The sequence below is a fragment of the Schistocerca cancellata genome, chromosome 3, assembly GCF_023864275.1.
Source record: "Schistocerca cancellata isolate TAMUIC-IGC-003103 chromosome 3, iqSchCanc2.1, whole genome shotgun sequence".
Taxonomy (NCBI): Eukaryota; Metazoa; Arthropoda; class Insecta; order Orthoptera; family Acrididae; genus Schistocerca; species Schistocerca cancellata.
In genome coordinates this window covers 106,626,126-106,652,342 of record NC_064628.1, presented here as the reverse complement: position 1 = coordinate 106,652,342, position 26,217 = coordinate 106,626,126, and the positions used below count along the sequence as shown (strand labels likewise).

General features: G+C 53.7%; 59 non-coding genes across 59 annotated transcripts; 11 read left to right on the top strand and 48 right to left on the bottom strand.

Moving 5' to 3' along the window:
• Positions 1-121: 121 nt before the first annotated feature.
• Trnas-aga (transfer RNA serine (anticodon AGA)) lies at positions 122-203 on the bottom strand. Its single transcript has one exon. It is a non-coding gene; the product is annotated as a tRNA-Ser (tRNA).
• Positions 204-342: 139 nt separating this feature from the next.
• Trnak-uuu (transfer RNA lysine (anticodon UUU)) lies at positions 343-415 on the bottom strand. Its single transcript has one exon. It is a non-coding gene; the product is annotated as a tRNA-Lys (tRNA).
• A 296-nt stretch (positions 416-711) lies between these two features.
• Trnae-uuc (transfer RNA glutamic acid (anticodon UUC)) lies at positions 712-783 on the bottom strand. Its single transcript has one exon. It is a non-coding gene; the product is annotated as a tRNA-Glu (tRNA).
• Positions 784-1,105: 322 nt separating this feature from the next.
• On the bottom strand, positions 1,106-1,178 carry Trnam-cau (transfer RNA methionine (anticodon CAU)). Its single transcript has one exon. It is a non-coding gene; the product is annotated as a tRNA-Met (tRNA).
• An 815-nt stretch (positions 1,179-1,993) lies between these two features.
• Positions 1,994-2,065, top strand: Trnag-ucc (transfer RNA glycine (anticodon UCC)). Its single transcript has one exon. It is a non-coding gene; the product is annotated as a tRNA-Gly (tRNA).
• Positions 2,066-2,341: 276 nt separating this feature from the next.
• Trnas-aga (transfer RNA serine (anticodon AGA)) lies at positions 2,342-2,423 on the bottom strand. Its single transcript has one exon. It is a non-coding gene; the product is annotated as a tRNA-Ser (tRNA).
• Positions 2,424-2,562: 139 nt separating this feature from the next.
• Positions 2,563-2,635, bottom strand: Trnak-uuu (transfer RNA lysine (anticodon UUU)). The gene has a single exon. It is a non-coding gene; the product is annotated as a tRNA-Lys (tRNA).
• A 296-nt stretch (positions 2,636-2,931) lies between these two features.
• Trnae-uuc (transfer RNA glutamic acid (anticodon UUC)) lies at positions 2,932-3,003 on the bottom strand. The gene has a single exon. It is a non-coding gene; the product is annotated as a tRNA-Glu (tRNA).
• A 322-nt stretch (positions 3,004-3,325) lies between these two features.
• On the bottom strand, positions 3,326-3,398 carry Trnam-cau (transfer RNA methionine (anticodon CAU)). The gene has a single exon. It is a non-coding gene; the product is annotated as a tRNA-Met (tRNA).
• An 815-nt stretch (positions 3,399-4,213) lies between these two features.
• On the top strand, positions 4,214-4,285 carry Trnag-ucc (transfer RNA glycine (anticodon UCC)). Its single transcript has one exon. It is a non-coding gene; the product is annotated as a tRNA-Gly (tRNA).
• A 276-nt stretch (positions 4,286-4,561) lies between these two features.
• Positions 4,562-4,643, bottom strand: Trnas-aga (transfer RNA serine (anticodon AGA)). Its single transcript has one exon. It is a non-coding gene; the product is annotated as a tRNA-Ser (tRNA).
• Positions 4,644-4,782: 139 nt separating this feature from the next.
• Trnak-uuu (transfer RNA lysine (anticodon UUU)) lies at positions 4,783-4,855 on the bottom strand. The gene has a single exon. It is a non-coding gene; the product is annotated as a tRNA-Lys (tRNA).
• Positions 4,856-5,151: 296 nt separating this feature from the next.
• On the bottom strand, positions 5,152-5,223 carry Trnae-uuc (transfer RNA glutamic acid (anticodon UUC)). The gene has a single exon. It is a non-coding gene; the product is annotated as a tRNA-Glu (tRNA).
• A 322-nt stretch (positions 5,224-5,545) lies between these two features.
• Positions 5,546-5,618, bottom strand: Trnam-cau (transfer RNA methionine (anticodon CAU)). The gene has a single exon. It is a non-coding gene; the product is annotated as a tRNA-Met (tRNA).
• Positions 5,619-6,433: 815 nt separating this feature from the next.
• Positions 6,434-6,505, top strand: Trnag-ucc (transfer RNA glycine (anticodon UCC)). Its single transcript has one exon. It is a non-coding gene; the product is annotated as a tRNA-Gly (tRNA).
• Positions 6,506-6,781: 276 nt separating this feature from the next.
• Trnas-aga (transfer RNA serine (anticodon AGA)) lies at positions 6,782-6,863 on the bottom strand. The gene has a single exon. It is a non-coding gene; the product is annotated as a tRNA-Ser (tRNA).
• A 139-nt stretch (positions 6,864-7,002) lies between these two features.
• Trnak-uuu (transfer RNA lysine (anticodon UUU)) lies at positions 7,003-7,075 on the bottom strand. Its single transcript has one exon. It is a non-coding gene; the product is annotated as a tRNA-Lys (tRNA).
• A 296-nt stretch (positions 7,076-7,371) lies between these two features.
• On the bottom strand, positions 7,372-7,443 carry Trnae-uuc (transfer RNA glutamic acid (anticodon UUC)). Its single transcript has one exon. It is a non-coding gene; the product is annotated as a tRNA-Glu (tRNA).
• A 322-nt stretch (positions 7,444-7,765) lies between these two features.
• Positions 7,766-7,838, bottom strand: Trnam-cau (transfer RNA methionine (anticodon CAU)). The gene has a single exon. It is a non-coding gene; the product is annotated as a tRNA-Met (tRNA).
• Positions 7,839-8,653: 815 nt separating this feature from the next.
• Trnag-ucc (transfer RNA glycine (anticodon UCC)) lies at positions 8,654-8,725 on the top strand. Its single transcript has one exon. It is a non-coding gene; the product is annotated as a tRNA-Gly (tRNA).
• Positions 8,726-9,001: 276 nt separating this feature from the next.
• Trnas-aga (transfer RNA serine (anticodon AGA)) lies at positions 9,002-9,083 on the bottom strand. The gene has a single exon. It is a non-coding gene; the product is annotated as a tRNA-Ser (tRNA).
• Positions 9,084-9,222: 139 nt separating this feature from the next.
• On the bottom strand, positions 9,223-9,295 carry Trnak-uuu (transfer RNA lysine (anticodon UUU)). Its single transcript has one exon. It is a non-coding gene; the product is annotated as a tRNA-Lys (tRNA).
• Positions 9,296-9,591: 296 nt separating this feature from the next.
• On the bottom strand, positions 9,592-9,663 carry Trnae-uuc (transfer RNA glutamic acid (anticodon UUC)). The gene has a single exon. It is a non-coding gene; the product is annotated as a tRNA-Glu (tRNA).
• A 322-nt stretch (positions 9,664-9,985) lies between these two features.
• On the bottom strand, positions 9,986-10,058 carry Trnam-cau (transfer RNA methionine (anticodon CAU)). Its single transcript has one exon. It is a non-coding gene; the product is annotated as a tRNA-Met (tRNA).
• Positions 10,059-10,873: 815 nt separating this feature from the next.
• On the top strand, positions 10,874-10,945 carry Trnag-ucc (transfer RNA glycine (anticodon UCC)). The gene has a single exon. It is a non-coding gene; the product is annotated as a tRNA-Gly (tRNA).
• Positions 10,946-11,221: 276 nt separating this feature from the next.
• Trnas-aga (transfer RNA serine (anticodon AGA)) lies at positions 11,222-11,303 on the bottom strand. Its single transcript has one exon. It is a non-coding gene; the product is annotated as a tRNA-Ser (tRNA).
• Positions 11,304-11,442: 139 nt separating this feature from the next.
• On the bottom strand, positions 11,443-11,515 carry Trnak-uuu (transfer RNA lysine (anticodon UUU)). Its single transcript has one exon. It is a non-coding gene; the product is annotated as a tRNA-Lys (tRNA).
• A 296-nt stretch (positions 11,516-11,811) lies between these two features.
• Trnae-uuc (transfer RNA glutamic acid (anticodon UUC)) lies at positions 11,812-11,883 on the bottom strand. The gene has a single exon. It is a non-coding gene; the product is annotated as a tRNA-Glu (tRNA).
• A 322-nt stretch (positions 11,884-12,205) lies between these two features.
• On the bottom strand, positions 12,206-12,278 carry Trnam-cau (transfer RNA methionine (anticodon CAU)). The gene has a single exon. It is a non-coding gene; the product is annotated as a tRNA-Met (tRNA).
• Positions 12,279-13,093: 815 nt separating this feature from the next.
• Positions 13,094-13,165, top strand: Trnag-ucc (transfer RNA glycine (anticodon UCC)). Its single transcript has one exon. It is a non-coding gene; the product is annotated as a tRNA-Gly (tRNA).
• A 276-nt stretch (positions 13,166-13,441) lies between these two features.
• Trnas-aga (transfer RNA serine (anticodon AGA)) lies at positions 13,442-13,523 on the bottom strand. Its single transcript has one exon. It is a non-coding gene; the product is annotated as a tRNA-Ser (tRNA).
• Positions 13,524-13,662: 139 nt separating this feature from the next.
• On the bottom strand, positions 13,663-13,735 carry Trnak-uuu (transfer RNA lysine (anticodon UUU)). The gene has a single exon. It is a non-coding gene; the product is annotated as a tRNA-Lys (tRNA).
• A 296-nt stretch (positions 13,736-14,031) lies between these two features.
• On the bottom strand, positions 14,032-14,103 carry Trnae-uuc (transfer RNA glutamic acid (anticodon UUC)). The gene has a single exon. It is a non-coding gene; the product is annotated as a tRNA-Glu (tRNA).
• A 322-nt stretch (positions 14,104-14,425) lies between these two features.
• On the bottom strand, positions 14,426-14,498 carry Trnam-cau (transfer RNA methionine (anticodon CAU)). The gene has a single exon. It is a non-coding gene; the product is annotated as a tRNA-Met (tRNA).
• An 815-nt stretch (positions 14,499-15,313) lies between these two features.
• Trnag-ucc (transfer RNA glycine (anticodon UCC)) lies at positions 15,314-15,385 on the top strand. The gene has a single exon. It is a non-coding gene; the product is annotated as a tRNA-Gly (tRNA).
• Positions 15,386-15,661: 276 nt separating this feature from the next.
• Trnas-aga (transfer RNA serine (anticodon AGA)) lies at positions 15,662-15,743 on the bottom strand. The gene has a single exon. It is a non-coding gene; the product is annotated as a tRNA-Ser (tRNA).
• Positions 15,744-15,882: 139 nt separating this feature from the next.
• Trnak-uuu (transfer RNA lysine (anticodon UUU)) lies at positions 15,883-15,955 on the bottom strand. Its single transcript has one exon. It is a non-coding gene; the product is annotated as a tRNA-Lys (tRNA).
• Positions 15,956-16,251: 296 nt separating this feature from the next.
• Positions 16,252-16,323, bottom strand: Trnae-uuc (transfer RNA glutamic acid (anticodon UUC)). Its single transcript has one exon. It is a non-coding gene; the product is annotated as a tRNA-Glu (tRNA).
• A 322-nt stretch (positions 16,324-16,645) lies between these two features.
• Positions 16,646-16,718, bottom strand: Trnam-cau (transfer RNA methionine (anticodon CAU)). Its single transcript has one exon. It is a non-coding gene; the product is annotated as a tRNA-Met (tRNA).
• Positions 16,719-17,533: 815 nt separating this feature from the next.
• On the top strand, positions 17,534-17,605 carry Trnag-ucc (transfer RNA glycine (anticodon UCC)). Its single transcript has one exon. It is a non-coding gene; the product is annotated as a tRNA-Gly (tRNA).
• A 276-nt stretch (positions 17,606-17,881) lies between these two features.
• Trnas-aga (transfer RNA serine (anticodon AGA)) lies at positions 17,882-17,963 on the bottom strand. The gene has a single exon. It is a non-coding gene; the product is annotated as a tRNA-Ser (tRNA).
• A 139-nt stretch (positions 17,964-18,102) lies between these two features.
• Trnak-uuu (transfer RNA lysine (anticodon UUU)) lies at positions 18,103-18,175 on the bottom strand. Its single transcript has one exon. It is a non-coding gene; the product is annotated as a tRNA-Lys (tRNA).
• Positions 18,176-18,471: 296 nt separating this feature from the next.
• Trnae-uuc (transfer RNA glutamic acid (anticodon UUC)) lies at positions 18,472-18,543 on the bottom strand. The gene has a single exon. It is a non-coding gene; the product is annotated as a tRNA-Glu (tRNA).
• Positions 18,544-18,865: 322 nt separating this feature from the next.
• On the bottom strand, positions 18,866-18,938 carry Trnam-cau (transfer RNA methionine (anticodon CAU)). The gene has a single exon. It is a non-coding gene; the product is annotated as a tRNA-Met (tRNA).
• An 815-nt stretch (positions 18,939-19,753) lies between these two features.
• Trnag-ucc (transfer RNA glycine (anticodon UCC)) lies at positions 19,754-19,825 on the top strand. Its single transcript has one exon. It is a non-coding gene; the product is annotated as a tRNA-Gly (tRNA).
• Positions 19,826-20,101: 276 nt separating this feature from the next.
• On the bottom strand, positions 20,102-20,183 carry Trnas-aga (transfer RNA serine (anticodon AGA)). Its single transcript has one exon. It is a non-coding gene; the product is annotated as a tRNA-Ser (tRNA).
• Positions 20,184-20,322: 139 nt separating this feature from the next.
• Positions 20,323-20,395, bottom strand: Trnak-uuu (transfer RNA lysine (anticodon UUU)). The gene has a single exon. It is a non-coding gene; the product is annotated as a tRNA-Lys (tRNA).
• Positions 20,396-20,691: 296 nt separating this feature from the next.
• Positions 20,692-20,763, bottom strand: Trnae-uuc (transfer RNA glutamic acid (anticodon UUC)). Its single transcript has one exon. It is a non-coding gene; the product is annotated as a tRNA-Glu (tRNA).
• A 322-nt stretch (positions 20,764-21,085) lies between these two features.
• Trnam-cau (transfer RNA methionine (anticodon CAU)) lies at positions 21,086-21,158 on the bottom strand. The gene has a single exon. It is a non-coding gene; the product is annotated as a tRNA-Met (tRNA).
• Positions 21,159-21,973: 815 nt separating this feature from the next.
• Trnag-ucc (transfer RNA glycine (anticodon UCC)) lies at positions 21,974-22,045 on the top strand. Its single transcript has one exon. It is a non-coding gene; the product is annotated as a tRNA-Gly (tRNA).
• A 276-nt stretch (positions 22,046-22,321) lies between these two features.
• Positions 22,322-22,403, bottom strand: Trnas-aga (transfer RNA serine (anticodon AGA)). The gene has a single exon. It is a non-coding gene; the product is annotated as a tRNA-Ser (tRNA).
• Positions 22,404-22,542: 139 nt separating this feature from the next.
• Positions 22,543-22,615, bottom strand: Trnak-uuu (transfer RNA lysine (anticodon UUU)). The gene has a single exon. It is a non-coding gene; the product is annotated as a tRNA-Lys (tRNA).
• Positions 22,616-22,911: 296 nt separating this feature from the next.
• Trnae-uuc (transfer RNA glutamic acid (anticodon UUC)) lies at positions 22,912-22,983 on the bottom strand. Its single transcript has one exon. It is a non-coding gene; the product is annotated as a tRNA-Glu (tRNA).
• Positions 22,984-23,305: 322 nt separating this feature from the next.
• On the bottom strand, positions 23,306-23,378 carry Trnam-cau (transfer RNA methionine (anticodon CAU)). Its single transcript has one exon. It is a non-coding gene; the product is annotated as a tRNA-Met (tRNA).
• An 815-nt stretch (positions 23,379-24,193) lies between these two features.
• Trnag-ucc (transfer RNA glycine (anticodon UCC)) lies at positions 24,194-24,265 on the top strand. The gene has a single exon. It is a non-coding gene; the product is annotated as a tRNA-Gly (tRNA).
• Positions 24,266-24,531: 266 nt separating this feature from the next.
• Positions 24,532-24,613, bottom strand: Trnas-aga (transfer RNA serine (anticodon AGA)). Its single transcript has one exon. It is a non-coding gene; the product is annotated as a tRNA-Ser (tRNA).
• A 139-nt stretch (positions 24,614-24,752) lies between these two features.
• Trnak-uuu (transfer RNA lysine (anticodon UUU)) lies at positions 24,753-24,825 on the bottom strand. The gene has a single exon. It is a non-coding gene; the product is annotated as a tRNA-Lys (tRNA).
• Positions 24,826-25,121: 296 nt separating this feature from the next.
• Positions 25,122-25,193, bottom strand: Trnae-uuc (transfer RNA glutamic acid (anticodon UUC)). Its single transcript has one exon. It is a non-coding gene; the product is annotated as a tRNA-Glu (tRNA).
• A 322-nt stretch (positions 25,194-25,515) lies between these two features.
• On the bottom strand, positions 25,516-25,588 carry Trnam-cau (transfer RNA methionine (anticodon CAU)). The gene has a single exon. It is a non-coding gene; the product is annotated as a tRNA-Met (tRNA).
• Between the last annotated feature and the right edge of the window lie 629 nt (positions 25,589-26,217).

Genomic DNA, 26,217 nt, shown 5'->3' with positions numbered 1-26,217 from the left:
TTATCAAAAGGACAGGCGCTATAAACGACTGTGAGAGGTGAGGTGTAGCGAGGTACCAAAACGACAGGCAAACTGCGAAATTTTCTGCTCTCTCTTCTGAAACAAAAAATAAAAAAACCGACGCAGTCGGTAGGACTCGAACCTACGCTCCCACAGGGAATCTGATTTCTAGTCAGACGCCTTAACCACTCGGCCACGACTGCTCGTAGCTAAAGCTTCCCTCGAATCGTGAAAAATGCAACCGGTCTGCGCAGAATGTTGACAGGAAACGAACTCGGTGCACTGATTACGGCAGGGCTACCAGCGCTACGAGACGAGCCATTACGGAAGCGTTAAAATCTTCGCCCGAACAGGGATTCGAACCCTGGACACTTAGGTTAAAAGCCTAATGCTCTACCGACTGAGCTATCCGGGCTCACGCTTGTTGTGCATGGAGCGACTGCAAGCAATGTGAATAACTGGAACGCGTGTGTAGGCGTACTACGGTAATTGCTGGCTTCTGGCGCAACTGGCGACTTCACCGACTTCCCACTGACGCTGGTAGCACCCCAACAGCGGACCAGTGCCTCTTCTCCCTTTATCCCGGTGCTGACAGTAATTGCATCCTGTGCCTGCTTCCCCCGATTACGTTCGGTTGAAGCTCCGGAAGGAGGGCGACAAACGAAGGTTGGAAGGCCAAAAGATGGAGGGTCGTGTGCGCAAAAACTTCCCTTCCGGTACCGGGAATCGAACCCGGGCCTCCTGGGTGAAAGCCAGGTATCCTAGCCACTAGACCACACCGGATTTGCTCGAGAAACGTGAGATTTACTCCCTCTCTTCTCGCATTTCGTGCTCAATCCGGACTCAGTGTTGTTCTCTGTTTGCGAGCATTTTTGCGCGTGCAGACTGGCATGGCGCACAGCTCGAAACTGTCTATTCATTGCTGTTTGCATCATATTTCACTCATAACAGGGGAGGAGAATGATCAAAGTTGTACCTTGCCATAATTGGAAGTAAACATTGTGACGCTGAGGCGTGGACTCCTTGTGGATAACAAACGACAATTAAGTTCGTTCGCTAGCAATAGCAACGCCGTTAATTCAGCCGTGATGTACAGCAAATTAAATGCCCCGGGTGAGGATCGAACTCACGACCTTAAGATTATGAGACTTACGCGCTACCTACTGCGCTACCGAGGCTCGTTGCAACCATCATCCCAGGAATCTTGGTAAGTCTCACATATTAGAGATAGACAGTTTGCGCTTTCTCAGGAATCTGTTGTGTCGCTACGCGTGCTTTCCCGACTTGCTAGAGTAAACTGCTGCCGCAGCTTTTTTAACGACGGAAAGCAGCACTGCCTGAGGTTACAGTACATCGCCCTTGCGGCACCTGAACACAGCGGCCTGTAGGGCCAGGCCGACGCTGGAGTTCAGTAACAGCACGCGGCCGTCCAAGTAGGGTCTCTTGCGTGCTGCATGTTTGGTTCTTCTCACAGCGAATCCTGCTATACATTCCTGAGGCTGGCGCACCTCAAGCGAGCAATCGGCGCGGCAGCACTATAGCGAGAACAGCAAAACGATGCATCGGCCGGGAATCGAAGCCGGGCCGCCCGCGTGGTAGGCGAACAACGTACCACTTTTTTAGTTGTTGTTCTCATTTTGTTAGTTGCATTTGTTGGGGGCGGACGTCCGATGACGTCCGTGCTTCCCGAGCATATTCCCGAGCAGCTGTCTGCAGGGAAAGTGGGATTGCCACCCAGCGACGTCGGATACAACCGAAAAAAGTGCTACACACGCGGAGTCCCCCACTACACTGCCTCAAAGCGACCGCTCGTCACTATTGTGTGAGTAACGTTGCGGCCGCGGCGACGAGCCTTGCCCAAAGACGCAGCGTGCGTGGAGGCGCTGCCCGAATGCACCCTCCTACCTCGTAAAGCGTCTACAGCTACTATCACCGTGGGCCACTGCCGGCGGGCGGGAAGCCGACACAGCGCGGCGTTGCGAGCAGCGGCTGTGCGGTGGTAGTGTAATGGTGAGCATAGTTGCCTTCCGAGCAGTTGAGCCGCGTTCGATTCCCGGCCACCGCAACGGGCGCAAATCTATGCGTATGAGTATGTGAGCCACGTGCTGTTGAATTAACGTTTTCTTTCCGTCGTCGCTCCACGCAGGCCATCCTGTAGTATGTCCCGACTTGTCCCGACTTTGCTCGGCTGACGCGAAAGCTGACGCTTGGATTTCGCCCTTATCAAAAGGACAGGCGCTATAAACGACTGTGAGAGGTGAGGTGTAGCGAGGTACCAAAACGACAGGCAAACTGCGAAATTTTCTGCTCTCTCTTCTGAAACAAAAAATAAAAAAACCGACGCAGTCGGTAGGACTCGAACCTACGCTCCCACAGGGAATCTGATTTCTAGTCAGACGCCTTAACCACTCGGCCACGACTGCTCGTAGCTAAAGCTTCCCTCGAATCGTGAAAAATGCAACCGGTCTGCGCAGAATGTTGACAGGAAACGAACTCGGTGCACTGATTACGGCAGGGCTACCAGCGCTACGAGACGAGCCATTACGGAAGCGTTAAAATCTTCGCCCGAACAGGGATTCGAACCCTGGACACTTAGGTTAAAAGCCTAATGCTCTACCGACTGAGCTATCCGGGCTCACGCTTGTTGTGCATGGAGCGACTGCAAGCAATGTGAATAACTGGAACGCGTGTGTAGGCGTACTACGGTAATTGCTGGCTTCTGGCGCAACTGGCGACTTCACCGACTTCCCACTGACGCTGGTAGCACCCCAACAGCGGACCAGTGCCTCTTCTCCCTTTATCCCGGTGCTGACAGTAATTGCATCCTGTGCCTGCTTCCCCCGATTACGTTCGGTTGAAGCTCCGGAAGGAGGGCGACAAACGAAGGTTGGAAGGCCAAAAGATGGAGGGTCGTGTGCGCAAAAACTTCCCTTCCGGTACCGGGAATCGAACCCGGGCCTCCTGGGTGAAAGCCAGGTATCCTAGCCACTAGACCACACCGGATTTGCTCGAGAAACGTGAGATTTACTCCCTCTCTTCTCGCATTTCGTGCTCAATCCGGACTCAGTGTTGTTCTCTGTTTGCGAGCATTTTTGCGCGTGCAGACTGGCATGGCGCACAGCTCGAAACTGTCTATTCATTGCTGTTTGCATCATATTTCACTCATAACAGGGGAGGAGAATGATCAAAGTTGTACCTTGCCATAATTGGAAGTAAACATTGTGACGCTGAGGCGTGGACTCCTTGTGGATAACAAACGACAATTAAGTTCGTTCGCTAGCAATAGCAACGCCGTTAATTCAGCCGTGATGTACAGCAAATTAAATGCCCCGGGTGAGGATCGAACTCACGACCTTAAGATTATGAGACTTACGCGCTACCTACTGCGCTACCGAGGCTCGTTGCAACCATCATCCCAGGAATCTTGGTAAGTCTCACATATTAGAGATAGACAGTTTGCGCTTTCTCAGGAATCTGTTGTGTCGCTACGCGTGCTTTCCCGACTTGCTAGAGTAAACTGCTGCCGCAGCTTTTTTAACGACGGAAAGCAGCACTGCCTGAGGTTACAGTACATCGCCCTTGCGGCACCTGAACACAGCGGCCTGTAGGGCCAGGCCGACGCTGGAGTTCAGTAACAGCACGCGGCCGTCCAAGTAGGGTCTCTTGCGTGCTGCATGTTTGGTTCTTCTCACAGCGAATCCTGCTATACATTCCTGAGGCTGGCGCACCTCAAGCGAGCAATCGGCGCGGCAGCACTATAGCGAGAACAGCAAAACGATGCATCGGCCGGGAATCGAAGCCGGGCCGCCCGCGTGGTAGGCGAACAACCTACCACTTTTTTAGTTGTTGTTCTCATTTTGTTAGTTGCATTTGTTGGGGGCGGACGTCCGATGACGTCCGTGCTTCCCGAGCATATTCCCGAGCAGCTGTCTGCAGGGAAAGTGGGATTGCCACCCAGCGACGTCGGATACAACCGAAAAAAGTGCTACACACGCGGAGTCCCCCACTACACTGCCTCAAAGCGACCGCTCGTCACTATTGTGTGAGTAACGTTGCGGCCGCGGCGACGAGCCTTGCCCAAAGACGCAGCGTGCGTGGAGGCGCTGCCCGAATGCACCCTCCTACCTCGTAAAGCGCCTACAGCTACTATCACCGTGGGCCACTGCCGGCGGGCGGGAAGCCGACACAGCGCGGCGTTGCGAGCAGCGGCTGTGCGGTGGTAGTGTAATGGTGAGCATAGTTGCCTTCCGAGCAGTTGAGCCGCGTTCGATTCCCGGCCACCGCAACGGGCGCAAATCTATGCGTATGAGTATGTGAGCCACGTGCTGTTGAATTAACGTTTTCTTTCCGTCGTCGCTCCACGCAGGCCATCTTGTAGTATGTCCCGACTTGTCCCGACTTTGCTCGGCTGACGCGAAAGCTGACGCTTGGATTTCGCCCTTATCAAAAGGACAGGCGCTATAAACGACTGTGAGAGGTGAGGTGTAGCGAGGTACCAAAACGACAGGCAAACTGCGAAATTTTCTGCTCTCTCTTCTGAAACAAAAAATAAAAAAACCGACGCAGTCGGTAGGACTCGAACCTACGCTCCCACAGGGAATCTGATTTCTAGTCAGACGCCTTAACCACTCGGCCACGACTGCTCGTAGCTAAAGCTTCCCTCGAATCGTGAAAAATGCAACCGGTCTGCGCAGAATGTTGACAGGAAACGAACTCGGTGCACTGATTACGGCAGGGCTACCAGCGCTACGAGACGAGCCATTACGGAAGCGTTAAAATCTTCGCCCGAACAGGGATTCGAACCCTGGACACTTAGGTTAAAAGCCTAATGCTCTACCGACTGAGCTATCCGGGCTCACGCTTGTTGTGCATGGAGCGACTGCAAGCAATGTGAATAACTGGAACGCGTGTGTAGGCGTACTACGGTAATTGCTGGCTTCTGGCGCAACTGGCGACTTCACCGACTTCCCACTGACGCTGGTAGCACCCCAACAGCGGACCAGTGCCTCTTCTCCCTTTATCCCGGTGCTGACAGTAATTGCATCCTGTGCCTGCTTCCCCCGATTACGTTCGGTTGAAGCTCCGGAAGGAGGGCGACAAACGAAGGTTGGAAGGCCAAAAGATGGAGGGTCGTGTGCGCAAAAACTTCCCTTCCGGTACCGGGAATCGAACCCGGGCCTCCTGGGTGAAAGCCAGGTATCCTAGCCACTAGACCACACCGGATTTGCTCGAGAAACGTGAGATTTACTCCCTCTCTTCTCGCATTTCGTGCTCAATCCGGACTCAGTGTTGTTCTCTGTTTGCGAGCATTTTTGCGCGTGCAGACTGGCATGGCGCACAGCTCGAAACTGTCTATTCATTGCTGTTTGCATCATATTTCACTCATAACAGGGGAGGAGAATGATCAAAGTTGTACCTTGCCATAATTGGAAGTAAACATTGTGACGCTGAGGCGTGGACTCCTTGTGGATAACAAACGACAATTAAGTTCGTTCGCTAGCAATAGCAACGCCGTTAATTCAGCCGTGATGTACAGCAAATTAAATGCCCCGGGTGAGGATCGAACTCACGACCTTAAGATTATGAGACTTACGCGCTACCTACTGCGCTACCGAGGCTCGTTGCAACCATCATCCCAGGAATCTTGGTAAGTCTCACATATTAGAGATAGACAGTTTGCGCTTTCTCAGGAATCTGTTGTGTCGCTACGCGTGCTTTCCCGACTTGCTAGAGTAAACTGCTGCCGCAGCTTTTTTAACGACGGAAAGCAGCACTGCCTGAGGTTACAGTACATCGCCCTTGCGGCACCTGAACACAGCGGCCTGTAGGGCCAGGCCGACGCTGGAGTTCAGTAACAGCACGCGGCCGTCCAAGTAGGGTCTCTTGCGTGCTGCATGTTTGGTTCTTCTCACAGCGAATCCTGCTATACATTCCTGAGGCTGGCGCACCTCAAGCGAGCAATCGGCGCGGCAGCACTATAGCGAGAACAGCAAAACGATGCATCGGCCGGGAATCGAAGCCGGGCCGCCCGCGTGGTAGGCGAACAACGTACCACTTTTTTAGTTGTTGTTCTCATTTTGTTAGTTGCATTTGTTGGGGGCGGACGTCCGATGACGTCCGTGCTTCCCGAGCATATTCCCGAGCAGCTGTCTGCAGGGAAAGTGGGATTGCCACCCAGCGACGTCGGATACAACCGAAAAAAGTGCTACACACGCGGAGTCCCCCACTACACTGCCTCAAAGCGACCGCTCGTCACTATTGTGTGAGTAACGTTGCGGCCGCGGCGACGAGCCTTGCCCAAAGACGCAGCGTGCGTGGAGGCGCTGCCCGAATGCACCCTCCTACCTCGTAAAGCGTCTACAGCTACTATCACCGTGGGCCACTGCCGGCGGGCGGGAAGCCGACACAGCGCGGCGTTGCGAGCAGCGGCTGTGCGGTGGTAGTGTAATGGTGAGCATAGTTGCCTTCCGAGCAGTTGAGCCGCGTTCGATTCCCGGCCACCGCAACGGGCGCAAATCTATGCGTATGAGTATGTGAGCCACGTGCTGTTGAATTAACGTTTTCTTTCCGTCGTCGCTCCACGCAGGCCATCCTGTAGTATGTCCCGACTTGTCCCGACTTTGCTCGGCTGACGCGAAAGCTGACGCTTGGATTTCGCCCTTATCAAAAGGACAGGCGCTATAAACGACTGTGAGAGGTGAGGTGTAGCGAGGTACCAAAACGACAGGCAAACTGCGAAATTTTCTGCTCTCTCTTCTGAAACAAAAAATAAAAAAACCGACGCAGTCGGTAGGACTCGAACCTACGCTCCCACAGGGAATCTGATTTCTAGTCAGACGCCTTAACCACTCGGCCACGACTGCTCGTAGCTAAAGCTTCCCTCGAATCGTGAAAAATGCAACCGGTCTGCGCAGAATGTTGACAGGAAACGAACTCGGTGCACTGATTACGGCAGGGCTACCAGCGCTACGAGACGAGCCATTACGGAAGCGTTAAAATCTTCGCCCGAACAGGGATTCGAACCCTGGACACTTAGGTTAAAAGCCTAATGCTCTACCGACTGAGCTATCCGGGCTCACGCTTGTTGTGCATGGAGCGACTGCAAGCAATGTGAATAACTGGAACGCGTGTGTAGGCGTACTACGGTAATTGCTGGCTTCTGGCGCAACTGGCGACTTCACCGACTTCCCACTGACGCTGGTAGCACCCCAACAGCGGACCAGTGCCTCTTCTCCCTTTATCCCGGTGCTGACAGTAATTGCATCCTGTGCCTGCTTCCCCCGATTACGTTCGGTTGAAGCTCCGGAAGGAGGGCGACAAACGAAGGTTGGAAGGCCAAAAGATGGAGGGTCGTGTGCGCAAAAACTTCCCTTCCGGTACCGGGAATCGAACCCGGGCCTCCTGGGTGAAAGCCAGGTATCCTAGCCACTAGACCACACCGGATTTGCTCGAGAAACGTGAGATTTACTCCCTCTCTTCTCGCATTTCGTGCTCAATCCGGACTCAGTGTTGTTCTCTGTTTGCGAGCATTTTTGCGCGTGCAGACTGGCATGGCGCACAGCTCGAAACTGTCTATTCATTGCTGTTTGCATCATATTTCACTCATAACAGGGGAGGAGAATGATCAAAGTTGTACCTTGCCATAATTGGAAGTAAACATTGTGACGCTGAGGCGTGGACTCCTTGTGGATAACAAACGACAATTAAGTTCGTTCGCTAGCAATAGCAACGCCGTTAATTCAGCCGTGATGTACAGCAAATTAAATGCCCCGGGTGAGGATCGAACTCACGACCTTAAGATTATGAGACTTACGCGCTACCTACTGCGCTACCGAGGCTCGTTGCAACCATCATCCCAGGAATCTTGGTAAGTCTCACATATTAGAGATAGACAGTTTGCGCTTTCTCAGGAATCTGTTGTGTCGCTACGCGTGCTTTCCCGACTTGCTAGAGTAAACTGCTGCCGCAGCTTTTTTAACGACGGAAAGCAGCACTGCCTGAGGTTACAGTACATCGCCCTTGCGGCACCTGAACACAGCGGCCTGTAGGGCCAGGCCGACGCTGGAGTTCAGTAACAGCACGCGGCCGTCCAAGTAGGGTCTCTTGCGTGCTGCATGTTTGGTTCTTCTCACAGCGAATCCTGCTATACATTCCTGAGGCTGGCGCACCTCAAGCGAGCAATCGGCGCGGCAGCACTATAGCGAGAACAGCAAAACGATGCATCGGCCGGGAATCGAAGCCGGGCCGCCCGCGTGGTAGGCGAACAACCTACCACTTTTTTAGTTGTTGTTCTCATTTTGTTAGTTGCATTTGTTGGGGGCGGACGTCCGATGACGTCCGTGCTTCCCGAGCATATTCCCGAGCAGCTGTCTGCAGGGAAAGTGGGATTGCCACCCAGCGACGTCGGATACAACCGAAAAAAGTGCTACACACGCGGAGTCCCCCACTACACTGCCTCAAAGCGACCGCTCGTCACTATTGTGTGAGTAACGTTGCGGCCGCGGCGACGAGCCTTGCCCAAAGACGCAGCGTGCGTGGAGGCGCTGCCCGAATGCACCCTCCTACCTCGTAAAGCGTCTACAGCTACTATCACCGTGGGCCACTGCCGGCGGGCGGGAAGCCGACACAGCGCGGCGTTGCGAGCAGCGGCTGTGCGGTGGTAGTGTAATGGTGAGCATAGTTGCCTTCCGAGCAGTTGAGCCGCGTTCGATTCCCGGCCACCGCAACGGGCGCAAATCTATGCGTATGAGTATGTGAGCCACGTGCTGTTGAATTAACGTTTTCTTTCCGTCGTCGCTCCACGCAGGCCATCCTGTAGTATGTCCCGACTTGTCCCGACTTTGCTCGGCTGACGCGAAAGCTGATGCTTGGATTTCGCCCTTATCAAAAGGACAGGCGCTATAAACGACTGTGAGAGGTGAGGTGTAGCGAGGTACCAAAACGACAGGCAAACTGCGAAATTTTCTGCTCTCTCTTCTGAAACAAAAAAAAAAAAAACCCACGCAGTCGGTAGGACTCGAACCTACGCTCCCACAGGGAATCTGATTTCTAGTCAGACGCCTTAACCACTCGGCCACGACTGCTCGTAGCTACAGCTTCCCTCGAATCGTGGAAAATGCAACCGGTCTGCGCAGAATGTTGACAGGAAACGAACTCGGTGCACTGATTACGGCAGGGCTACCAGCGCTACGAGACGAGCCATTACGGAAGCGTTAAAATCTTCGCCCGAACAGGGATTCGAACCCTGGACACTTAGGTTAAAAGCCTAATGCTCTACCGACTGAGCTATCCGGGCTCACGCTTGTTGTGCATGGAGCGACTGCAAGCAATGTGAATAACTGGAACGCGTGTGTAGGCGTACTACGGTAATTGCTGGCTTCTGGCGCAACTGGCGACTTCACCGACTTCCCACTGACGCTGGTAGCACCCCAACAGCGGACCAGTGCCTCTTCTCCCTTTATCTCGGTGCTGACAGTAATTGCATCCTGTGCCTGCTTCCCCCGATTACGTTCGGTTGAAGCTCCGGAAGGAGGGCGACAAACGAAGGTTGGAAGGCCAAAAGATGGAGGGTCGTGTGCGCAAAAACTTCCCTTCCGGTACCGGGAATCGAACCCGGGCCTCCTGGGTGAAAGCCAGGTATCCTAGCCACTAGACCACACCGGATTTGTTCGAGAAACGTGAGATTTACTCCCTCTCTTCTCGCATTTCGTGCTCAATCCGGACTCAGTGTTGTTCTCTGTTTGCGAGCATTTTTGCGCGTGCAGACTGGCATGGCGCACAGCTCGAAACTGTCTATTCATTGCTGTTTGCATCATATTTCACTCATAACAGGGGAGGAGAATGATCAAAGTTGTACCTTGCCATAATTGGAAGTAAACATTGTGACGCTGAGGCGTGGACTCCTTGTGGATAACAAACGACAATTAAGTTCGTTCGCTAGCAATAGCAACGCCGTTAATTCAGCCGTGATGTACAGCAAATTAAATGCCTCGGGTGAGGATCGAACTCACGACCTTAAGATTATGAGACTTACGCGCTACCTACTGCGCTACCGAGGCTCGTTGCAACCATCATCCCAGGAATCTTGGTAAGTCTCACATATTAGAGATAGACAGTTTGCGCTTTCTCAGGAATCTGTTGTGTCGCTACGCGTGCTTTCCCGACTTGCTAGAGTAAACTGCTGCCGCAGCTTTTTTAACGACGGAAAGCAGCACTGCCTGAGGTTACAGTACATCGCCCTTGCGGCACCTGAACACAGCGGCCTGTAGGGCCAGGCCGACGCTGGAGTTCAGTAACAGCACGCAGCCGTCCAAGTAGGGTCTCTTGCGTGCTGCATGTTTGGTTCTTCTCACAGCGAATCCTGCTATACATTCCTGAGGCTGGCGCACCTCAAGCGAGCAATCGGCGCGGCAGCACTATAGCGAGAACAGCAAAACGATGCATCGGCCGGGAATCGAAGCCGGGCCGCCCGCGTGGTAGTCGAACAACCTACCACTTTTTTAGTTGTTGTTCTCATTTTGTTAGTTGCATTTGTTGGGGGCGGACGTCCGATGACGTCCGTGCTTCCCGAGCATATTCCCGAGCAGCTGTCTGCAGGGAAAGTGGGATTGCCACCCAGCGACGTCGGATACAACCGAAAAAAGTGCTACACACGCGGAGTCCCCCACTACACTGCCTCAAAGCGACCGCTCGTCACTATTGTGTGAGTAACGTTGCGGCCGCGGCGACGAGCCTTGCCCAAAGACGCAGCGTGCGTGGAGGCGCTGCCCGAATGCACCCTCCTACCTCGTAAAGCGCCTACAGCTACTATCACCGTGGGCCACTGCCGGCGGGCGGGAAGCCGACACAGCGCGGCGTTGCGAGCAGCGGCTGTGCGGTGGTAGTGTAATGGTGAGCATAGTTGCCTTCCGAGCAGTTGAGCCGCGTTCGATTCCCGGCCACCGCAACGGGCGCAAATCTATGCGTATGAGTATGTGAGCCACGTGCTGTTGAATTAACGTTTTCTTTCCGTCGTCGCTCCACGCAGGCCATCCTGTAGTATGTCCCGACTTGTCCCGACTTTGCTCGGCTGACGCGAAAGCTGATGCTTGGATTTCGCCCTTATCAAAAGGACAGGCGCTATAAACGACTGTGAGAGGTGAGGTGTAGCGAGGTACCAAAACGACAGGCAAACTGCGAAATTTTCTGCTCTCTCTTCTGAAACAAAAAATAAAAAAACCGACGCAGTCGGTAGGACTCGAACCTACGCTCCCAGAGGGAATCTGATTTCTAGTCAGACGCCTTAACCACTCGGCCACGACTGCTCGTAGCTACAGCTTCCCTCGAATCGTGGAAAATGCAACCGGTCTGCGCAGAATGTTGACAGGAAACGAACTCGGTGCACTGATTACGGCAGGGCTACCAGCGCTACGAGACGAGCCATTACGGAAGCGTTAAAATCTTCGCCCGAACAGGGATTCGAACCCTGGACACTTAGGTTAAAAGCCTAATGCTCTACCGACTGAGCTATCCGGGCTCACGCTTGTTGTGCATGGAGCGACTGCAAGCAATGTGAATAACTGGAACGCGTGTGTAGGCGTACTACGGTAATTGCTGGCTTCTGGCGCAACTGGCGACTTCACCGACTTCCCACTGACGCTGGTAGCACCCCAACAGCGGACCAGTGCCTCTTCTCCCTTTATCCCGGTGCTGACAGTAATTGCATCCTGTGCCTGCTTCCCCCGATTACGTTCGGTTGAAGCTCCGGAAGGAGGGCGACAAACGAAGGTTGGAAGGCCAAAAGATGGAGGGTCGTGTGCGCAAAAACTTCCCTTCCGGTACCGGGAATCGAACCCGGGCCTCCTGGGTGAAAGCCAGGTATCCTAGCCACTAGACCACACCGGATTTGCTCGAGAAACGTGAGATTTACTCCCTCTCTTCTCGCATTTCGTGCTCAATCCGGACTCAGTGTTGTTCTCTGTTTGCGAGCATTTTTGCGCGTGCAGACTGGCATGGCGCACAGCTCGAAACTGTCTATTCATTGCTGTTTGCATCATATTTCACTCATAACAGGGGAGGAGAATGATCAAAGTTGTACCTTGCCATAATTGGAAGTAAACATTGTGACGCTGAGGCGTGGACTCCTTGTGGATAACAAACGACAATTAAGTTCGTTCGCTAGCAATAGCAACGCCGTTAATTCAGCCGTGATGTACAGCAAATTAAATGCCCCGGGTGAGGATCGAACTCACGACCTTAAGATTATGAGACTTACGCGCTACCTACTGCGCTACCGAGGCTCGTTGCAACCATCATCCCAGGAATCTTGGTAAGTCTCACATATTAGAGATAGACAGTTTGCGCTTTCTCAGGAATCTGTTGTGTCGCTACGCGTGCTTTCCCGACTTGCTAGAGTAAACTGCTGCCGCAGCTTTTTTAACGACGGAAAGCAGCACTGCCTGAGGTTACAGTACATCGCCCTTGCGGCACCTGAACACAGCGGCCTGTAGGGCCAGGCCGACGCTGGAGTTCAGTAACAGCACGCGGCCGTCCAAGTAGGGTCTCTTGCGTGCTGCATGTTTGGTTCTTCTCTCAGCGAATCCTGCTATACATTCCTGAGGCTGGCGCACCTCAAGCGAGCAATCGGCGCGGCAGCACTATAGCGAGAACAGCAAAACGATGCATCGGCCGGGAATCGAAGCCGGGCCGCCCGCGTGGTAGTCGAACAACCTACCACTTTTTTAGTTGTTGTTCTCATTTTGTTAGTTGCATTTGTTGGGGGCGGACGTCCGATGACGTCCGTGCTTCCCGAGCATATTCCCGAGCAGCTGTCTGCAGGGAAAGTGGGATTGCCACCCAGCGACGTCGGATACAACCGAAAAAAGTGCTACACACGCGGAGTCCCCCACTACACTGCCTCAAAGCGACCGCTCGTCACTATTGTGTGAGTAACGTTGCGGCCGCGGCGACGAGCCTTGCCCAAAGACGCAGCGTGCGTGGAGGCGCTGCCCGAATGCACCCTCCTACCTCGTAAAGCGCCTACAGCTACTATCACCGTGGGCCACTGCCGGCGGGCGGGAAGCCGACACAGCGCGGCGTTGCGAGCAGCGGCTGTGCGGTGGTAGTGTAATGGTGAGCATAGTTGCCTTCCGAGCAGTTGAGCCGCGTTCGATTCCCGGCCACCGCAACGGGCGCAAATCTATGCGTATGAGTATGTGAGCCACGTGCTGTTGAATTAACGTTTTCTTTCCGTCGTCGCTCCACGCAGGCCATCCTGTAGTATGTCCCGACTTGTCCCGACTTTGCTCGGCTGACGCGAAAGCTGACGCTTGGATTTCGCCCTTATCAAAAGGACAGGCGCTATAAACGACTGTGAGAGGTGAGGTGTAGCGAGGTACCAAAACGACAGGCAAACTGCGAAATTTTCTGCTCTCTCTTCTGAAACAAAAAATAAAAAAACCGACGCAGTCGGTAGGACTCGAACCTACGCTCCCAGAGGGAATCTGATTTCTAGTCAGACGCCTTAACCACTCGGCCACGACTGCTCGTAGCTAAAGCTTCCCTCGAATCGTGAAAAATGCAACCGGTCTGCGCAGAATGTTGACAGGAAACGAACTCGGTGCACTGATTACGGCAGGGCTACCAGCGCTACGAGACGAGCCATTACGGAAGCGTTAAAATCTTCGCCCGAACAGGGATTCGAACCCTGGACACTTAGGTTAAAAGCCTAATGCTCTACCGACTGAGCTATCCGGGCTCACGCTTGTTGTGCATGGAGCGACTGCAAGCAATGTGAATAACTGGAACGCGTGTGTAGGCGTACTACGGTAATTGCTGGCTTCTGGCGCAACTGGCGACTTCACCGACTTCCCACTGACGCTGGTAGCACCCCAACAGCGGACCAGTGCCTCTTCTCCCTTTATCCCGGTGCTGACAGTAATTGCATCCTGTGCCTGCTTCCCCCGATTACGTTCGGTTGAAGCTCCGGAAGGAGGGCGACAAACGAAGGTTGGAAGGCCAAAAGATGGAGGGTCGTGTGCGCAAAAACTTCCCTTCCGGTACCGGGAATCGAACCCGGGCCTCCTGGGTGAAAGCCAGGTATCCTAGCCACTAGACCACACCGGATTTGCTCGAGAAACGTGAGATTTACTCCCTCTCTTCTCGCATTTCGTGCTCAATCCGGACTCAGTGTTGTTCTCTGTTTGCGAGCATTTTTGCGCGTGCAGACTGGCATGGCGCACAGCTCGAAACTGTCTATTCATTGCTGTTTGCATCATATTTCACTCATAACAGGGGAGGAGAATGATCAAAGTTGTACCTTGCCATAATTGGAAGTAAACATTGTGACGCTGAGGCGTGGACTCCTTGTGGATAACAAACGACAATTAAGTTCGTTCGCTAGCAATAGCAACGCCGTTAATTCAGCCGTGATGTACAGCAAATTAAATGCCTCGGGTGAGGATCGAACTCACGACCTTAAGATTATGAGACTTACGCGCTACCTACTGCGCTACCGAGGCTCGTTGCAACCATCATCCCAGGAATCTTGGTAAGTCTCACATATTAGAGATAGACAGTTTGCGCTTTCTCAGGAATCTGTTGTGTCGCTACGCGTGCTTTCCCGACTTGCTAGAGTAAACTGCTGCCGCAGCTTTTTTAACGACGGAAAGCAGCACTGCCTGAGGTTACAGTACATCGCCCTTGCGGCACCTGAACACAGCGGCCTGTAGGGCCAGGCCGACGCTGGAGTTCAGTAACAGCACGCAGCCGTCCAAGTAGGGTCTCTTGCGTGCTGCATGTTTGGTTCTTCTCTCAGCGAATCCTGCTATACATTCCTGAGGCTGGCGCACCTCAAGCGAGCAATCGGCGCGGCAGCACTATAGCGAGAACAGCAAAACGATGCATCGGCCGGGAATCGAAGCCGGGCCGCCCGCGTGGTAGTCGAACAACCTACCACTTTTTTAGTTGTTGTTCTCATTTTGTTAGTTGCATTTGTTGGGGGCGGACGTCCGATGACGTCCGTGCTTCCCGAGCATATTCCCGAGCAGCTGTCTGCAGGGAAAGTGGGATTGCCACCCAGCGACGTCGGATACAACCGAAAAAAGTGCTACACACGCGGAGTCCCCCACTACACTGCCTCAAAGCGACCGCTCGTCACTATTGTGTGAGTAACGTTGCGGCCGCGGCGACGAGCCTTGCCCAAAGACGCAGCGTGCGTGGAGGCGCTGCCCGAATGCACCCTCCTACCTCGTAAAGCGCCTACAGCTACTATCACCGTGGGCCACTGCCGGCGGGCGGGAAGCCGACACAGCGCGGCGTTGCGAGCAGCGGCTGTGCGGTGGTAGTGTAATGGTGAGCATAGTTGCCTTCCGAGCAGTTGAGCCGCGTTCGATTCCCGGCCACCGCAACGGGCGCAAATCTATGCGTATGAGTATGTGAGCCACGTGCTGTTGAATTAACGTTTTCTTTCCGTCGTCGCTCCACGCAGGCCATCCTGTAGTATGTCCCGACTTGTCCCGACTTTGCTCGGCTGACGCGAAAGCTGATGCTTGGATTTCGCCCTTATCAAAAGGACAGGCGCTATAAACGACTGTGAGAGGTGAGGTGTAGCGAGGTACCAAAACGACAGGCAAACTGCGAAATTTTCTGCTCTCTCTTCTGAAACAAAAAATAAAAAAACCGACGCAGTCGGTAGGACTCGAACCTACGCTCCCAGAGGGAATCTGATTTCTAGTCAGACGCCTTAACCACTCGGCCACGACTGCTCGTAGCTACAGCTTCCCTCGAATCGTGGAAAATGCAACCGGTCTGCGCAGAATGTTGACAGGAAACGAACTCGGTGCACTGATTACGGCAGGGCTACCAGCGCTACGAGACGAGCCATTACGGAAGCGTTAAAATCTTCGCCCGAACAGGGATTCGAACCCTGGACACTTAGGTTAAAAGCCTAATGCTCTACCGACTGAGCTATCCGGGCTCACGCTTGTTGTGCATGGAGCGACTGCAAGCAATGTGAATAACTGGAACGCGTGTGTAGGCGTACTACGGTAATTGCTGGCTTCTGGCGCAACTGGCGACTTCACCGACTTCCCACTGACGCTGGTAGCACCCCAACAGCGGACCAGTGCCTCTTCTCCCTTTATCCCGGTGCTGACAGTAATTGCATCCTGTGCCTGCTTCCCCCGATTACGTTCGGTTGAAGCTCCGGAAGGAGGGCGACAAACGAAGGTTGGAAGGCCAAAAGATGGAGGGTCGTGTGCGCAAAAACTTCCCTTCCGGTACCGGGAATCGAACCCGGGCCTCCTGGGTGAAAGCCAGGTATCCTAGCCACTAGACCACACCGGATTTGCTCGAGAAACGTGAGATTTACTCCCTCTCTTCTCGCATTTCGTGCTCAATCCGGACTCAGTGTTGTTCTCTGTTTGCGAGCATTTTTGCGCGTGCAGACTGGCATGGCGCACAGCTCGAAACTGTCTATTCATTGCTGTTTGCATCATATTTCACTCATAACAGGGGAGGAGAATGATCAAAGTTGTACCTTGCCATAATTGGAAGTAAACATTGTGACGCTGAGGCGTGGACTCCTTGTGGATAACAAACGACAATTAAGTTCGTTCGCTAGCAATAGCAACGCCGTTAATTCAGCCGTGATGTACAGCAAATTAAATGCCCCGGGTGAGGATCGAACTCACGACCTTAAGATTATGAGACTTACGCGCTACCTACTGCGCTACCGAGGCTCGTTGCAACCATCATCCCAGGAATCTTGGTAAGTCTCACATATTAGAGATAGACAGTTTGCGCTTTCTCAGGAATCTGTTGTGTCGCTACGCGTGCTTTCCCGACTTGCTAGAGTAAACTGCTGCCGCAGCTTTTTTAACGACGGAAAGCAGCACTGCCTGAGGTTACAGTACATCGCCCTTGCGGCACCTGAACACAGCGGCCTGTAGGGCCAGGCCGACGCTGGAGTTCAGTAACAGCACGCGGCCGTCCAAGTAGGGTCTCTTGCGTGCTGCATGTTTGGTTCTTCTCTCAGCGAATCCTGCTATACATTCCTGAGGCTGGCGCACCTCAAGCGAGCAATCGGCGCGGCAGCACTATAGCGAGAACAGCAAAACGATGCATCGGCCGGGAATCGAAGCCGGGCCGCCCGCGTGGTAGTCGAACAACCTACCACTTTTTTAGTTGTTGTTCTCATTTTGTTAGTTGCATTTGTTGGGGGCGGACGTCCGATGACGTCCGTGCTTCCCGAGCATATTCCCGAGCAGCTGTCTGCAGGGAAAGTGGGATTGCCACCCAGCGACGTCGGATACAACCGAAAAAAGTGCTACACACGCGGAGTCCCCCACTACACTGCCTCAAAGCGACCGCTCGTCACTATTGTGTGAGTAACGTTGCGGCCGCGGCGACGAGCCTTGCCCAAAGACGCAGCGTGCGTGGAGGCGCTGCCCGAATGCACCCTCCTACCTCGTAAAGCGCCTACAGCTACTATCACCGTGGGCCACTGCCGGCGGGCGGGAAGCCGACACAGCGCGGCGTTGCGAGCAGCGGCTGTGCGGTGGTAGTGTAATGGTGAGCATAGTTGCCTTCCGAGCAGTTGAGCCGCGTTCGATTCCCGGCCACCGCAACGGGCGCAAATCTATGCGTATGAGTATGTGAGCCACGTGCTGTTGAATTAACGTTTTCTTTCCGTCGTCGCTCCACGCAGGCCATCCTGTAGTATGTCCCGACTTGTCCCGACTTTGCTCGGCTGACGCGAAAGCTGACGCTTGGATTTCGCCCTTATCAAAAGGACAGGCGCTATAAACGACTGTGAGAGGTGAGGTGTAGCGAGGTACCAAAACGACAGGCAAACTGCGAAATTTTCTGCTCTCTCTTCTGAAACAAAAAATAAAAAAACCGACGCAGTCGGTAGGACTCGAACCTACGCTCCCAGAGGGAATCTGATTTCTAGTCAGACGCCTTAACCACTCGGCCACGACTGCTCGTAGCTAAAGCTTCCCTCGAATCGTGAAAAATGCAACCGGTCTGCGCAGAATGTTGACAGGAAACGAACTCGGTGCACTGATTACGGCAGGGCTACCAGCGCTACGAGACGAGCCATTACGGAAGCGTTAAAATCTTCGCCCGAACAGGGATTCGAACCCTGGACACTTAGGTTAAAAGCCTAATGCTCTACCGACTGAGCTATCCGGGCTCACGCTTGTTGTGCATGGAGCGACTGCAAGCAATGTGAATAACTGGAACGCGTGTGTAGGCGTACTACGGTAATTGCTGGCTTCTGGCGCAACTGGCGACTTCACCGACTTCCCACTGACGCTGGTAGCACCCCAACAGCGGACCAGTGCCTCTTCTCCCTTTATCCCGGTGCTGACAGTAATTGCATCCTGTGCCTGCTTCCCCCGATTACGTTCGGTTGAAGCTCCGGAAGGAGGGCGACAAACGAAGGTTGGAAGGCCAAAAGATGGAGGGTCGTGTGCGCAAAAACTTCCCTTCCGGTACCGGGAATCGAACCCGGGCCTCCTGGGTGAAAGCCAGGTATCCTAGCCACTAGACCACACCGGATTTGCTCGAGAAACGTGAGATTTACTCCCTCTCTTCTCGCATTTCGTGCTCAATCCGGACTCAGTGTTGTTCTCTGTTTGCGAGCATTTTTGCGCGTGCAGACTGGCATGGCGCACAGCTCGAAACTGTCTATTCATTGCTGTTTGCATCATATTTCACTCATAACAGGGGAGGAGAATGATCAAAGTTGTACCTTGCCATAATTGGAAGTAAACATTGTGACGCTGAGGCGTGGACTCCTTGTGGATAACAAACGACAATTAAGTTCGTTCGCTAGCAATAGCAACGCCGTTAATTCAGCCGTGATGTACAGCAAATTAAATGCCTCGGGTGAGGATCGAACTCACGACCTTAAGATTATGAGACTTACGCGCTACCTACTGCGCTACCGAGGCTCGTTGCAACCATCATCCCAGGAATCTTGGTAAGTCTCACATATTAGAGATAGACAGTTTGCGCTTTCTCAGGAATCTGTTGTGTCGCTACGCGTGCTTTCCCGACTTGCTAGAGTAAACTGCTGCCGCAGCTTTTTTAACGACGGAAAGCAGCACTGCCTGAGGTTACAGTACATCGCCCTTGCGGCACCTGAACACAGCGGCCTGTAGGGCCAGGCCGACGCTGGAGTTCAGTAACAGCACGCAGCCGTCCAAGTAGGGTCTCTTGCGTGCTGCATGTTTGGTTCTTCTCACAGCGAATCCTGCTATACATTCCTGAGGCTGGCGCACCTCAAGCGAGCAATCGGCGCGGCAGCACTATAGCGAGAACAGCAAAACGATGCATCGGCCGGGAATCGAAGCCGGGCCGCCCGCGTGGTAGTCGAACAACCTACCACTTTTTTAGTTGTTGTTCTCATTTTGTTAGTTGCATTTGTTGGGGGCGGACGTCCGATGACGTCCGTGCTTCCCGAGCATATTCCCGAGCAGCTGTCTGCAGGGAAAGTGGGATTGCCACCCAGCGACGTCGGATACAACCGAAAAAAGTGCTACACACGCGGAGTCCCCCACTACACTGCCTCAAAGCGACCGCTCGTCACTATTGTGTGAGTAACGTTGCGGCCGCGGCGACGAGCCTTGCCCAAAGACGCAGCGTGCGTGGAGGCGCTGCCCGAATGCACCCACCTACCTCGTAAAGCGCCTACAGCTACTATCACCGTGGGCCACTGCCGGCGGGCGGGAAGCCGACACAGCGCGGCGTTGCGAGCAGCGGCTGTGCGGTGGTAGTGTAATGGTGAGCATAGTTGCCTTCCGAGCAGTTGAGCCGCGTTCGATTCCCGGCCACCGCAACGGGCGCAAATCTATGCGTATGAGTATGTGAGCCACGTGCTGTTGAATTAACGTTTTCTTTCCGTCGTCGCTCCACGCAGGCCATCCTGTAGTATGTCCCGACTTGTCCCGACTTTGCTCGGCTGACGCGAAAGCTGATGCTTGGATTTCGCCCTTATCAAAAGGACAGGCGCTATAAACGACTGTGAGAGGTGAGGTGTAGCGAGGTACCAAAACGACAGGCAAACTGCGAAATTTTCTGCTCTCTCTTCTGAAACAAAAAATAAAAAAACCGACGCAGTCGGTAGGACTCGAACCTACGCTCCCACAGGGAATCTGATTTCTAGTCAGACGCCTTAACCACTCGGCCACGACTGCTCGTAGCTAAAGCTTCCCTCGAATCGTGGAAAATGCAACCGGTCTGCGCAGAATGTTGACAGGAAACGAACTCGGTGCACTGATTACGGCAGGGCTACCAGCGCTACGAGACGAGCCATTACGGAAGCGTTAAAATCTTCGCCCGAACAGGGATTCGAACCCTGGACACTTAGGTTAAAAGCCTAATGCTCTACCGACTGAGCTATCCGGGCTCACGCTTGTTGTGCATGGAGCGACTGCAAGCAATGTGAATAACTGGAACGCGTGTGTAGGCGTACTACGCTAATTGCTGGCTTCTGGCGCAACTGGCGACTTCACCGACTTCCCACTGACGCTGGTAGCACCCCAACAGCGGACCAGTGCCTCTTCTCCCTTTATCCCGGTGCTGACAGTAATTGCATCCTGTGCCTGCTTCCCCCGATTACGTTCGGTTGAAGCTCCGGAAGGAGGGCGACAAACGAAGGTTGGAAGGCCAAAAGATGGAGGGTCGTGTGCGCAAAAACTTCCCTTCCGGTACCGGGAATCGAACCCGGGCCTCCTGGGTGAAAGCCAGGTATCCTAGCCACTAGACCACACCGGATTTGCTCGAGAAACGTGAGATTTACTCCCTCTCTTCTCGCATTTCGTGCTCAATCCGGACTCAGTGTTGTTCTCTGTTTGCGAGCATTTTTGCGCGTGCAGACTGGCATGGCGCACAGCTCGAAACTGTCTATTCATTGCTGTTTGCATCATATTTCACTCATAACAGGGGAGGAGAATGATCAAAGTTGTACCTTGCCATAATTGGAAGTAAACATTGTGACGCTGAGGCGTGGACTCCTTGTGGATAACAAACGACAATTAAGTTCGTTCGCTAGCAATAGCAACGCCGTTAATTCAGCCGTGATGTACAGCAAATTAAATGCCCCGGGTGAGGATCGAACTCACGACCTTAAGATTATGAGACTTACGCGCTACCTACTGCGCTACCGAGGCTCGTTGCAACCATCATCCCAGGAATCTTGGTAAGTCTCACATATTAGAGATAGACAGTTTGCGCTTTCTCAGGAATCTGTTGTGTCGCTACGCGTGCTTTCCCGACTTGCTAGAGTAAACTGCCGCCGCAGCTTTTTTAACGACGGAAAGCAGCACTGCCTGAGGTTACAGTACATCGCCCTTGCGGCACCTGAACACAGCGGCCTGTAGGGCCAGGCCGACGCTGGAGTTCAGTAACAGCACGCGGCCGTCCAAGTAGGGTCTCTTGCGTGCTGCATGTTTGGTTCTTCTCTCAGCGAATCCTGCTATACATTCCTGAGGCTGGCGCACCTCAAGCGAGCAATCGGCGCGGCAGCACTATAGCGAGAACAGCAAAACGATGCATCGGCCGGGAATCGAAGCCGGGCCGCCCGCGTGGTAGTCGAACAACCTACCACTTTTTTAGTTGTTGTTCTCATTTTGTTAGTTGCATTTGTTGGGGGCGGACGTCCGATGACGTCCGTGCTTCCCGAGCATATTCCCGAGCAGCTGTCTGCAGGGAAAGTGGGATTGCCACCCAGCGACGTCGGATACAACCGAAAAAAGTGCTACACACGCGGAGTCCCCCACTACACTGCCTCAAAGCGACCGCTCGTCACTATTGTGTGAGTAACGTTGCGGCCGCGGCGACGAGCCTTGCCCAAAGACGCAGCGTGCGTGGAGGCGCTGCCCGAATGCACCCTCCTACCTCGTAAAGCGCCTACAGCTACTATCACCGTGGGCCACTGCCGGCGGGCGGGAAGCCGACACAGCGCGGCGTTGCGAGCAGCGGCTGTGCGGTGGTAGTGTAATGGTGAGCATAGTTGCCTTCCGAGCAGTTGAGCCGCGTTCGATTCCCGGCCACCGCAACGGGCGCAAATCTATGCGTATGAGTATGTGAGCCACGTGCTGTTGAATTAACGTTTTCTTTCCGTCGTCGCTCCACGCAGGCCATCCTGTAGTATGTCCCGACTTGTCCCGACTTTGCTCGGCTGACGCGAAAGCTGATGCTTGGATTTCGCCCTTATCAAAAGGACAGGCGCTATAAACGACTGTGAGAGGTGAGGTGTAGCGAGGTACCAAAACGACAGGCAAACTGCGAAATTTTCTGCTCTCTCTTCTGAAACAAAAAATAAAAAAACCGACGCAGTCGGTAGGACTCGAACCTACGCTCCCAGAGGGAATCTGATTTCTAGTCAGACGCCTTAACCACTCGGCCACGACTGCTCGTAGCTACAGCTTCCCTCGAATCGTGGAAAATGCAACCGGTCTGCGCAGAATGTTGACAGGAAACGAACTCGGTGCACTGATTACGGCAGGGCTACCAGCGCTACGAGACGAGCCATTACGGAAGCGTTAAAATCTTCGCCCGAACAGGGATTCGAACCCTGGACACTTAGGTTAAAAGCCTAATGCTCTACCGACTGAGCTATCCGGGCTCACGCTTGTTGTGCATGGAGCGACTGCAAGCAATGTGAATAACTGGAACGCGTGTGTAGGCGTACTACGGTAATTGCTGGCTTCTGGCGCAACTGGCGACTTCACCGACTTCCCACTGACGCTGGTAGCACCCCAACAGCGGACCAGTGCCTCTTCTCCCTTTATCCCGGTGCTGACAGTAATTGCATCCTGTGCCTGCTTCCCCCGATTACGTTCGGTTGAAGCTCCGGAAGGAGGGCGACAAACGAAGGTTGGAAGGCCAAAAGATGGAGGGTCGTGTGCGCAAAAACTTCCCTTCCGGTACCGGGAATCGAACCCGGGCCTCCTGGGTGAAAGCCAGGTATCCTAGCCACTAGACCACACCGGATTTGCTCGAGAAACGTGAGATTTACTCCCTCTCTTCTCGCATTTCGTGCTCAATCCGGACTCAGTGTTGTTCTCTGTTTGCGAGCATTTTTGCGCATGCAGACTGGCATGGCGCACAGCTCGAAACTGTCTATTCATTGCTGTTTGCATCATATTTCACTCATAACAGGGGAGGAGAATGATCAAAGTTGTACCTTGCCATAATTGGAAGTAAACATTGTGACGCTGAGGCGTGGACTCCTTGTGGATAACAAACGACAATTAAGTTCGTTCGCTAGCAATAGCAACGCCGTTAATTCAGCCGTGATGTACAGCAAATTAAATGCCCCGGGTGAGGATCGAACTCACGACCTTAAGATTATGAGACTTACGCGCTACCTACTGCGCTACCGAGGCTCGTTGCAACCATCATCCCAGGAATCTTGGTAAGTCTCACATATTAGAGATAGACAGTTTGCGCTTTCTCAGGAATCTGTTGTGTCGCTACGCGTGCTTTCCCGACTTGCTAGAGTAAACTGCCGCCGCAGCTTTTTTAACGACGGAAAGCAGCACTGCCTGAGGTTACAGTACATCGCCCTTGCGGCACCTGAACACAGCGGCCTGTAGGGCCAGGCCGACGCTGGAGTTCAGTAACAGCACGCGGCCGTCCAAGTAGGGTCTCTTGCGTGCTGCATGTTTGGTTCTTCTCTCAGCGAATCCTGCTATACATTCCTGAGGCTGGCGCACCTCAAGCGAGCAATCGGCGCGGCAGCACTATAGCGAGAACAGCAAAACGATGCATCGGCCGGGAATCGAAGCCGGGCCGCCCGCGTGGTAGTCGAACAACCTACCACTTTTTTAGTTGTTGTTCTCATTTTGTTAGTTGCATTTGTTGGGGGCGGACGTCCGATGACGTCCGTGCTTCCCGAGCATATTCCCGAGCAGCTGTCTGCAGGGAAAGTGGGATTGCCACCCAGCGACGTCGGATACAACCGAAAAAAGTGCTACACACGCGGAGTCCCCCACTACACTGCCTCAAAGCGACCGCTCGTCACTATTGTGTGAGTAACGTTGCGGCCGCGGCGACGAGCCTTGCCCAAAGACGCAGCGTGCGTGGAGGCGCTGCCCGAATGCACCCTCCTACCTCGTAAAGCGCCTACAGCTACTATCACCGTGGGCCACTGCCGGCGGGCGGGAAGCCGACACAGCGCGGCGTTGCGAGCAGCGGCTGTGCGGTGGTAGTGTAATGGTGAGCATAGTTGCCTTCCGAGCAGTTGAGCCGCGTTCGATTCCCGGCCACCGCAACGGGCGCAAATCTATGCGTATGAGTATGTGAGCCACGTGCTGTTGAATTAACGTTTTCTTTCCGTCGTCGCTCCACGCAGGCCATCCTGTAGTATGTCCCGACTTTGCTCGGCTGACGCGAAAGCTGACGCTTGGAATTCGCCCTTATCAAAAGGACAGGCGCTATAAACGACTGTGAGAGGTGAGGTGTAGCGAGGTACCAAAACGACAGGCAAACTGCGAAATTTTCTGCTCTCTCTTCTGAAACAAAAAATAAAAAAACCGACGCAGTCGGTAGGACTCGAACCTACGCTCCCACAGGGAATCTGATTTCTAGTCAGACGCCTTAACCACTCGGCCACGACTGCTCGTAGCTAAAGCTTCCCTCGAATCGTGAAAAATGCAACCGGTCTGCGCAGAATGTTGACAGGAAACGAACTCGGTGCACTGATTACGGCAGGGCTACCAGCGCTACGAGACGAGCCATTACGGAAGCGTTAAAATCTTCGCCCGAACAGGGATTCGAACCCTGGACACTTAGGTTAAAAGCCTAATGCTCTACCGACTGAGCTATCCGGGCTCACGCTTGTTGTGCATGGAGCGACTGCAAGCAATGTGAATAACTGGAACGCGTGTGTAGGCGTACTACGCTAATTGCTGGCTTCTGGCGCAACTGGCGACTTCACCGACTTCCCACTGACGCTGGTAGCACCCCAACAGCGGACCAGTGCCTCTTCTCCCTTTATCCCGGTGCTGACAGTAATTGCATCCTGTGCCTGCTTCCCCCGATTACGTTCGGTTGAAGCTCCGGAAGGAGGGCGACAAACGAAGGTTGGAAGGCCAAAAGATGGAGGGTCGTGTGCGCAAAAACTTCCCTTCCGGTACCGGGAATCGAACCCGGGCCTCCTGGGTGAAAGCCAGGTATCCTAGCCACTAGACCACACCGGATTTGCTCGAGAAACGTGAGATTTACTCCCTCTCTTCTCGCATTTCGTGCTCAATCCGGACTCAGTGTTGTTCTCTGTTTGCGAGCATTTTTGCGCGTGCAGACTGGCATGGCGCACAGCTCGAAACTGTCTATTCATTGCTGTTTGCATCATATTTCACTCATAACAGGGGAGGAGAATGATCAAAGTTGTACCTTGCCATAATTGGAAGTAAACATTGTGACGCTGAGGCGTGGACTCCTTGTGGATAACAAACGACAATTAAGTTCGTTCGCTAGCAATAGCAACGCTGTTAATTCAGCCGTGATGTACAGCAAATTAAATGCCCCGGGTGAGGATCGAACTCACGACCTTAAGATTATGAGACTTACGCGCTACCTACTGCGCTACCGAGGCTCGTTGCAACGATCATCCCAGAAATCTTGGTAAGTCTCACATATTAGAGATAGACAGTTTGCGCTTTCTGAGGAATCTGTTATGTCGCTACGCGTGCTTTCCCGACTTGCTAGAGTAAACTGCTGCCGCAGCTTTTTTAACGACGGAAAGCAGCACTGCCTGAGGTTACAGTACATCGCCCTTGCGGCACCTGAACACAGCGGCCTGTAGGGCCAGGCCGACGCTGGAGTTCAGTAACAGCACGCGGCCGTCCAAGTAGGGTCTCTTGCGTGCTGCATGTTTGGTTCTTCTCTCAGCGAATCCTGCTATACATTCCTGAGGCTGGCGCACCTCAAGCGAGCAATCGGCGCGGCAGCACTATAGCGAGAACAGCAAAACGATGCATCGGCCGGGAATCGAAGCCGGGCCGCCCGCGTGGTAGTCGAACAACCTACCACTTTTTTAGTTGTTGTTCTCATTTTGTTAGTTGCATTTGTTGGGGGCGGACGTCCGATGACGTCCGTGCTTCCCGAGCATATTCCCGAGCAGCTGTCTGCAGGGAAAGTGGGATTGCCACCCAGCGACGTCGGATACAACCGAAAAACGTGCTACACACGCGGAGTCCCCCACTACACTGCCTCAAAGCGACC